The 10,359-nt window shown below is 39.8% G+C and overlaps 1 non-coding gene across 1 annotated transcript; it reads left to right on the top strand.

Moving 5' to 3' along the window:
• Positions 1-1,534: 1,534 nt before the first annotated feature.
• On the top strand, positions 1,535-1,644 carry LOC118901419. Its single transcript, XR_005021391.1, has one exon. It is a non-coding gene; the product is annotated as a U6 spliceosomal RNA (small nuclear RNA).
• The last annotated feature ends 8,715 nt before the right edge of the window (positions 1,645-10,359 follow it).

The raw sequence follows: 10,359 nt of genomic DNA, 5'->3' as shown, positions 1-10,359 counted from the left end.
CAGACTCGAGCCCTGGTCCGGGAAGATCCCACATGCCGCAGAGCAACTGAGCCTGTGTGCCACAACTACTGAGCCTGCGCTCTAGAGCCTGCAAGCCACAACTACTGAGGCTGCGCTCTAGAGCCTGCAAGCCACAACTACTGAGCCTGCGCTGTAGAGCCTGCAAGCCACAACTACTGAGCCTGTGAGCCACAACTACTGAAGCCCGTGTGCCTAGAGCCCGTGCTCCACAACAAGAGGAGCCACCGCAATGAGAAACACGCGCACTGCAATGAAGGGTAGCCCCCGCTCGCCACAACTAGAGAAAGCCCGCACGCAGCAACGAAGACCGAACACAGCCAAAAAGAAATAAGATAAAAAATAAATTAAAAAAAAAATAACAGGAGTGGGAATGCTGTATGAGGAAAGCCCACAAACAAAGTCTAAATAAAACAAGCAGAAACCTCACCAACGGCTGACAAATATTTAAGGGCTTCCTGAATTAGATAGTGGGTGATAGTAAAGCTCCACTAGGGCAAATTCTGGAAATAGATACATCTCTTAGTGCATAACAGGTGTTGGGATCAAAATGTAGATGCAGGAATGTTTGTACATCAGGGCTGTAATGGAATTCTAAATGGTGTCTTCTGGCACAGCAGTTTTGTTTCAAGAGATGTTCTCATTTCAAAGCCATCATTCCAGAAGTCAGCAAATTATGAGCATGAATACAGAGAAACTGCACCAGAGAATATTGATGAAATCTTTCTCAATCCTCCCAACCACAAATCTTGAGTGTAGCTATCGAGAAAAGGTTCGCTTGTAAAACACTTAGAGATAATAGTGAGAGTTCAACTCAAAACTTGGGTGAGGTAAGTATCATTGTTCAGCATATAAATGATTGCACAAGCAAAACTAATGTGTTCATAAGAACAGGATGTGTTTGTGGAGGCTAAGGCCATAAATTGAAAAAGTGGGGGCAGATGTGGTCTTCCATCACTTCAAAATAGACACAACAGATCTCAGAGATTAAGAGCAAGGGCTATATGGGCAGGCCGACCCAGAGCCATGTCTTTCACCCATAGCTTACTGGTTGTAAGACCATGTGTAGTTAACTATACTACTATTTCTGAATCTTACTTTTACTATCTTTAAAATGAAAATAAGGGAATTACCTCATTGCATTCTTTCTGAATTAAGCTGGACAATGCATTGTGCATTATTTAGCATAGTGCCTGGCATATATTAAGAACTCATTTAATCTAGATTTGAATCACTTTTCAGTTGTTTCATTTTCAACCAGATAAATTAGGAAAATACAACAATGATCATTTTGGATCAGATAACCTATCCCTATATTCTGTCTCCGTGTGTAGAATCAGAAGGTATTTTACTCACCTTCCATGCCTCAATACTCTGATAGGGAGCATTATAGAATTGATCAAAGCCCTTATTTTTATAATAGTCATTAAACGGATCTTGCTTGTCTTTCAGACTCACAGTCTCTATAGTTTTTTCTTCTTTATGTAAATAAGTGTTTTCATTAAAATGTGTACCAGTGCTCACTTCAGCAGCACATATACTAAAATTGGAACAATACAGAGAAGATTAGCATGACACCTGCTCAACGATGTCATACAGGAAATTCAGGAAACATCCCATATTATTATGAAAAGAGCTCTGGATGTGGATGGCGGTGATGGTTGCACAACAGTATGAATGTCTTTAATGCCACTTAACTCTTCATTTAAATTGGTTAGCATTGTAAATTTCATGTTACATATACTTTACTATGATACCGAAATTAGAAGAAAATGTATTAACACCGCTTCATTAAGAGAACACTGAACTCTTAAAATACTTGTCCCTTGTCAACGATTTTATATATTTGAGTGGTCATAGAATAGCTAAATTCCTAGTCCACTGTTACTCAGCAAAGCAGAGGCAAACACAGCATTAAAATTCTGAATATTGCAAAGACTGACCAGAGCAAGCTGGGTTTTGTTTATTTATTTATGCTTACTGCAATACATAACAATTCAGAAGCATGATCATTTGTAGAATTACCTGTTATCACTGAATATTCCACTATTGTATTTTTTTTTTTGGCTGTGTTGGGTCTTCGTTTCTGTGCGAGGGCTTTCTCTAGTTGCGGCAGGCGGGGGCCACTCTTCATCGCGGTGCGCGGGCCTTTCACTATCGTGGCCTCTCCTGTTGCGGAGCAGAGGCTCCAGACGCGCAGGCTCAGTAGTTGTGGCTCACGGGCCCAGTTGCTCCGCGGCATGTGGGATCTTCCCAGACCAGGGCTTGAACCCACGTCCCCTGCATTAGCAGGCAGATTCTCAACCACTGCGCCACCAGGGAAGCCCCACTATTGTATTTTTATACTTCTAGAGAGACTCGTGGGACAGAAGAGAGTAATCAAAGCATAATTTTATTTCATGTTGATGCCAAACAGCAATTTAAAATGTTCTTGTATTATTTACTTTTCTATACAGAATTGACTAGAAAGCTTTTCTGAAAACTAAAAGGACTGATTTAAACAACTTGTGTATGAACGTGAAGCATGAAAACAAATTTACAGCAAGTGAATATTCACAAGCCCTATTGCAGTTTTCATTCTTCTGTGATCTAACATCTCATCAGGCAACAAATATGGTGATGAACGCTTTTGAAAAAAATACAGTTGTTTTCCATTTTTCTTGTAATGTGAAAATAACAACTTCTTGTTTTCAAAATCAAGTCAACCTTTACCTGCATCCATACCCTTAAATTCCACCTTCCCTCCTGTTACGATGGGTGAAGCTTCCCTGTTTCTATCTACTGCTCCCTCTATGGCTAAAACTAGTTGAAATAGCTATTTCAGTTTCCTCACTTCTTACTATCCACTCAACGCACTTCAATTTATCAGCACCTTCATCTTGCCCTGCCCAGTGGTCACCTCTCCAACTTCACCTTTCTCAACCTGTGAGCAGCATTGGACATGTTCTTGTTTTTGACATCTACCCTCCTAATGCTTCTGCTTCTTCAGCAGCCTCTCCTTCGCAGCCTTCTTTGCTTGCTCCTTTTCTCCTTCCTGCTTTTAATTACTAGAGTGCCATGAGACTCAGTCCAGGGGTCCATCTCCTCGTCTATCAACACTCTTCCGTATGGTCTCACCCAGACCCCGCGTGCAAATGCCATCTCTCTGCTAATGACTACTAAAGGTATATATCCAGCCCTGACCTCCCCCTGAATCCCAGGCTGATATCCAATAGCTTACTCATCACCTCCACTGGGTGTCTATTAAGCATCTGCCCAAAGCAGCAGCTTTAATCACCCCTCCAGAGCCTTCTCCTTTCAGTCGTCTTTAACTGACTCAGTTGCTAAGTCTGAAAACCCAGAAGCCATCTTTGACTTCTCTCTCCGTCTCCCCTGCAGTAAATCTATCAGCAAGTCTTGTCAGCTTATGTATATCAGAACATTTCCTAAACCAGTCACGTTTGCTGCCTCCCCTGCCACCATCCTTGTGTGTTATCATTAACTCTCACCTCAGCAAATTCAGCAGCCTCCCCGCTAGTCGGCTTGCTTCTGTGCCTGCCCTCCCACACTTCATTCTCCATGGAGCAGGCAGACAGAGCTTGTAAAAACTAAATCCGGTTATGTCACTCCTCCGCTCAAAAGGTTCCAGGGTCCAGGCATCACACTTAGAATAAAACCCAGCTGCTTACTGCCTCCTGATCTGGCCCAGGCCACCTTTCAGATCTTATCTCCTACTATCCTGTTCTCCCATTTTTTTTACTGCTCTAAGCCAAATCGCCCTTATTATTCCCCAAACGTACCAATGTGTTTCCCACCACAGGGATATTTACTGACACGTAGTTAGTTTTGGATAAATATTTACCAAACAAATGATGGTAAGCTGGGCTGTTTCCCTTCTCCACTCTCACTATAATTTTCTGTCAATATATACAACTTCCTGTACGCATTTTTGTACCCACTCTGCATTACATCCAGAGAAAAAGAACACTATCAGTCTTATTTTAGGGTTACTCACTGTGAATTACTCAAAGTGTTTCTTTTTTCCAGTGAGAGGCCTAACGGAAGGGATGGCTATCTTGATTTAAGGCAGTCTGAGGCATGTCTTAAAAAGCAGTTATGCAAGATGATTAAGTTCCATATATATGCTGTAAAACATTGTGGCTATAATTAGCAACACTGTATTGTATGCTTAAACATTTATTAAGAGGGTAAGTCTCATTTTAAGTGTTCTTATCACTATAAAAAACTTCCTACTATCAGATTTGTTAGATTACAGCATATCTAAAACTCAAGTTTTGGGGAGGGGAGCGGTGCTACCTCTGTAACTAAGCAGATTATAGCCAGGGGCCAATAATTTGCATTTATACTAACATCATATCTATCTTTTCACCCTATTCATAATCTGATTAACTCTCACCACTGTTTTCCACCCCTCTCCTCCGTGTATCTTCCGTAAGTTGAGTAAGGCTAAAGTCTAGAAATGAGTCTTGGCTTTCTACCATCCTCTGGCAGGCCAGTGGTCTTCTTTAATCAACCCTCTTTCTTCCAAAGCTCCAAGTACATCATGTCTTCATCCCACAAATAACTGAATTCTCATTTGATTTCAGGCATTACGTTGTTTCTGCTATAAAATTTATAGCAAGAGATTGACCTGTGCCTATATTACTGTAATTCCTTTAAGTCCCTTGAAAGCAAACTGCTATATAAATCTAAATATTTTACAATCTTTAACTTATTCTAAATGTCCCCATTTCAACTTGCTCCCTTACTCTCTGTTTTCCTGTCTTATAAATTCCTACTACATTTTCATGGCATTCTGTAAGATCTCAGTAAATGATAGTGACCGGCATCTCTTTTGATGTCCCTTTGCCTACATTCTTCAAGTTTGCATCTGCCAAAATACTTTCTACCTCAAATTCAAAAGCCAACCTAAATTCTGATTAATGTAGGAAGACTAAGTGGCAGAGCCAGGTGTTAGAAGGCTTCAGGAATAAAAAACCCAAAGTACTCTGTTGTGAGCATCATGTGTGAAGTACTGAGGGAGACTGCAAAATGAATAAGGCCAGGCATTGTCCTCAGGACCTTATGATCTCATGGGCAGACAGATTCACCCTAAGTATCATACTATGACCTAAGGAAAATCATGAAATGTCAAAATCCCACGCAGTTGAGAGATCTAGCTTCCTGAAGGTGGCATGTGCCTCAGGTGGTTAAACGTGAGCAGGATTTCCACAGGCACAAATAATTGATCATTCCAGACAGAGAGGCCAGTACTGGGGAAGAGCAGGACGAGAGGAAGAATCCCAAATGATGATCCCTCCATCCTATGGCAGCAAATGTCAGGTGCAACCGGGCTTTCTGAAATCTCATTCCACGTGCAGACCAGATTATCTGCCAGACTGTGTTTAATGTTTGTTTGAAGATAATAATGACAGCTGAACAACACAGACTCACTCTTGTGAGTCGATATATGAGGGGCATTGGCAATATCAAGACAAGGTATCTCTTCTGCAAAGTGAATGACAGAGAAGAATCATATAAACACAGGTAACAGACATTCTTCAAGGATAACATGGAGCCACGGCGAGGGCAATTCTATCTGTGTCTAGCAAATGACAACAGAAGACAGACTGAGTTTCACAGAGTTTTCACCACAGTAGCAGAGATATGTCTTACTTGAGCAGGAGGAGAAAGCCAACCTCTAGACAGCAAGACACAGCTACAAACACACACAGAGAAGGATGTAGGCAGGTGCTTCTTACATTTCTTGTCATAAAGCCTTTCAGCCTCATGCACACAGAACATACTCTGTGAGATCCCGAATATGTGCAGAAACTCACAGTGCCAAGTAGAGGGTGAAGGAAGCAGAGTAAGTTTTTGGCTCCCTCTCACATCCTCTGCAAGAGCCCATCTATCCTTTCAGGAACCACTTCCCCAGTCTCTTTGCTTTTCTTTATACCCTACAGCCCCCAAAATTATATTTGGAGTTTTAAATATAAATAGAAGTAGTCCCTTTGAGCTCAAGTTCTTTCCCTACAGCACACCAAATCAGCAACGGCTTCCTCTCCCTATTTCTACACTTGCCCTATAAATTACATGTAGCAACTACAAGAGGAAGATTGTTTTAATTTAAAACAAGAAAAAGGAAAAAAAAAACAAATAAAAGGAAATAGAAAAGCAGCTGTATGCTTTAGCAGGGGACTGTGGTAAGGCCCATGGTATCTCTAAGTTGAATACGCTGATGTGAGTCACAGCTCCACGGGACCAGCTCTTGAGAGCAGAATTGCCCTCTGTTGTTGTAAGATACTGTGGCATAGTAAAGAGTGGCTCTTTTCATGGGAAGTGTTCAGTGCAGGGCCATGTGTTCAGGAGGCATCGCCTAAGAAAGGGGTCAGGTGAGGTCACACGGACTCTAGGACAAAGGTTCTCAGTCTGACCTGAGACTGGGGGTGGGATCTGTAGATGGAGGGCAGAACGCCTGTGAACTTTGGAAATTGTACGTGAAGTTGTGGCTATTTGCATTTTTCAAGAGAGAAGATCCATTGTTCGATTTATATTTTCAGAAGGATACATAAGCTTCAAAATTATGAAGGTCAGTGCTCCAGGGAAAGTATGTTAGTTTGCTAGGGCTGCCAAAACAAAGTGCCACAAACTGAGTGGCTTAAACAACAGAAATTAAGTCCTACCCAACTCCACTGTGACCCCAGCTTAAGTAATTACATCTGCAACAACCCTATTTTCAAATAAGGTCACTTTCTGAGGTACTGGGGTTTAATACTTCAGGATATGAATGTTGGGGGAACAGTTCTACCCATAACAGAAAGCACAGCAGTGGAGTGTAAAGTATCTCTTCTGCCATCCCAAACATCATCTCCCAACTTCCAACCTGAGAAGAGAGATAGTATTAATAAACCTACAAGAATGTTGTAACTTCTATATCCCGACATGAATGTCATGGTATGAACACCAGTCATAATAGGGCAAATGATTCAATTCATGTAAAGCTCATAAAGCAGTACCAAGCTCATAGTATATCTTCAATAAAAACTTACCATCATTTATACACATTCACTGTCTCAGCATTTTCATTCACATCTGAACAGAGATGTTCTGGATTTCTTTGTGATTTTCTCTTCCTTTCTTACAACTGTAAATTACAGCTTTCTCAGGAGACGGGCCATCTGCTATGCTGTGTATATCACACTGGCCAAAATTCAATAGGCATTCTTAGCCCCAAGGATAACCCTTTACAGTCACCCTGTGGGCAGTGCTGCAAAGCCAGGCCCCAGACCTGATCTGCTGAAAAAAAGGTCAGCAAAAGGCTTTGAACCCCTTTTCTTTCTCTCTCTCTTTTTCTCCCCCATGAGCAGTGTCAAGTATGTATTTTGAAGTCCGTTTTTCCTTGTTCCCTTTTCCTGACTCTAAGAGATAAAACTGATTCCATTTGACAACAATTCTTTTATCTATTTTTTCAGAGGACTTTTTGGCCTCTAAACACAGTTCACATTCTTTTTATGTTTCCAAATGGACTTGTTCTTGAAACGTCCTGTGGCATTTATTATAGAATAAATATTTGTACTCTTTCCTTGAAATGTATTTACTATTTTCAGCCTGCTACTCTTCTAGTTCAAGGGTGAATTATTGACAAAACAGCTTTTCACTTCTAAACAAAATTCTTTCCCCCTATAAATTTTAATTCTTTTTATTTACATTTTCCTAGGTATGTGATGTTATATCAGAAAACTCATGTAAGTTCCATTAAGTAATAATAAGCATATCAATTTAATTCCATTCAATGATTTTTGAGTTTCCATCATGTCCTGGGCACTGTGCTTGTCACCAAAAAAAGAAAAAAAAATAAGTAAAACAAACAAAAAAGCAAGACTGAAGCTTCCTAGAAATAGAGAAAGCAGAAAAAGAGAAATAATAGCTATTGGACATTGGAAGTCATCGTGCCACCCAATGAATTGAGTGAAAAATTTTACATGTTATATCACTTAATATCAACATGTGAGAAAATAGAAAGTAAAGGACAAAAAAGACTTATAAAGGTTACACTTCTAGTAAAGTGGCAAAATTTAATTGCAAAACTAAAGCCCTTTCTACTTTATTGCACTGCCTTATTCATTCTACACAGATTATTGAGAATCTACTATTAATGCCAGGCAGACTACTAGGCAGTGTGAATAAAATAATAACTAAAACACAGCCATGATCACTACACACATGACTCTTAGAGTCCAATTAAGGAAGCACATTAATCAAATAATCAGTCAAATTCATTTAACATCTCTATTATAAACACATGCTAAGAAGAACAGAAATGCATACTTCTATGAGAGTCTCTAATGTTCAAACGACTTAGGTCCTAAGGGAAGTGAGAGGATGTTTTGCAGGTGGAGGAATATTAAGCTAAAATCTAAAGAACAAAGGATATTTTAAAAAGCCAAGGGTCACTACCACTTCTGGGAAAATGGAGTAAGCATGTTTTTCCCTATTATTCATGCTAAGTACAACTAAAATTCCTGGACATTATCTACTAAACAAACATCAGAAGGCTCTGAAAGGTATAGAAAAGAAGGCAGTGAGCTGGGGACCACAAGGCCCAAGGAATGACAGTAAGTTCCTTGGGTTTTCTTTCTACCTTGTGCATCTTAGACTTGGAGATGAGAAGCTGATAACCCAGAAACACCAATAAGTACAGACAAAAATCCCCAGTGAAAGCCTGATCTCTAGCGCCCCCAAAAAAATGAGGAAAAGGAAAAAGTAAAAAATAGAAAAATTTTAGACAATAAGCATTCTACTCTAGGCAAATATCACAGAGGAGCTGTAACCATGCCTCCATCCATGCTGACAAAGGCTGAGAGAGGCATCTAGACTTATACCCTCAAGAGTTTGTAACAAGTGCCGCAAATACATGCCAGGTTGTTGTCAGAAAAAATCAGATAGGGAGATAGGACTTTCATTCCCAGGTTTCAGTAATAAGTACCCACCCCCCACTCCCAATGGTGTCAGTAGAAATCACATTGGGGGCTGAGTGGAGGGTCAGAACTTTCACATTAACTCAGAGATAATGAGTTCACATCTGCTGATGTCAGTGGAGACAGCTTGTATCACCAAACTCTCACCCTGCCCAGCAGTAACAAGGAGCCCACACACAAACACACACACACGCACGCACACACACACACGCACATGTCACACCTATCAATGGAGGTTGTGTGGGAACCTGAATTTCTACCTCTAGTTGGCAGTAATGAGGTGGTGCCCCTCCCTTCCTTCTCTCTGGAGTGGTGTCTGAGGGAAAAAGTGCTTAAATAAGATCCAGAGTCTCAGAAGATAATAGGAAAATGTCCAGAGTTCAATTTAAAATTACTAGTCATGCCAAGAACTGGGACGATCTCAAACTGGGTAAAAAAGACAATCAGTAGATGCCAAACAACGATATGACAGAGATGTTAGAATTATCTAACAACAATTTTCAAACATCTGTGATAGAAATGCTTCAACATGTAATTACCAACATGCTTGAAATAAATGAAAAAAACTAGAAAATTTCATCGAAGAAATAGAACTATTCAATAAAGAAATAGAACATATAAAGTAGTACCAAATGGCAACTTTAGAACTGAAAAAAATATAATAACTGAAATTAAAAATTTAGTAATTGGCTCAACAGCAGAATAGAGGGAACAAAGAAAAGATTAATGAAATGGAAGTTAGAAAGATAGATATTATACAATGTGAAAAACAGAGAAATATATACTGAAAAAGATGAACTGAGCCTTGAAAACCTGTGGAACTATAACAAAATAGCTAATATTCTTGACTGGAGAGTTCAAGAAGGAGAAGAGCAAGGGGTCAGGGCTGAAAGAGTACTGGATGAAAGCTTCCAAATTTGGCAAGAGACATAAGCCTACAGATTCAAAGCTGAATGAACCCGAAACAAAAAAAAACAAATAAGCGAACAAAGAAACTCATGCCAAGAAACAATCATAATTGAACTTCTGAAAACTAAAGACAAAGAAAAATCTTGAATGTAATAAGAAAAAAAAATGACACTTTACCTATAGAGAAAAAAACAATTAAAATAACAGCAGATTCCTTATCAGCTCCCATAGAAGCCAGAGGAAGTGGCAGGATATTTCTCAGGTGCTGAAAGAAAAGATATGCCAACCCAGAATTCTATGCCCAGTGAAAGTAGGCATGAATGAAGAAGAAATCAACCCATTCTCATATGAAAGAAAACAGAATTTGTGGCTAAAAGAATGTAGGAGGGCAGTTGTATATTTATATGCTAGCAATTGAACATGTGGACAACAAAATTAAACATACAATACTTTTTTAAATAGCTTTTTAGAA

This window comes from Balaenoptera musculus, chromosome 9 (assembly GCF_009873245.2).
Source record: "Balaenoptera musculus isolate JJ_BM4_2016_0621 chromosome 9, mBalMus1.pri.v3, whole genome shotgun sequence".
Lineage (NCBI taxonomy): Eukaryota > Metazoa > Chordata > Mammalia > Artiodactyla > Balaenopteridae > Balaenoptera > Balaenoptera musculus.
This window is presented reverse-complemented; position numbering and strand designations above follow the sequence as displayed.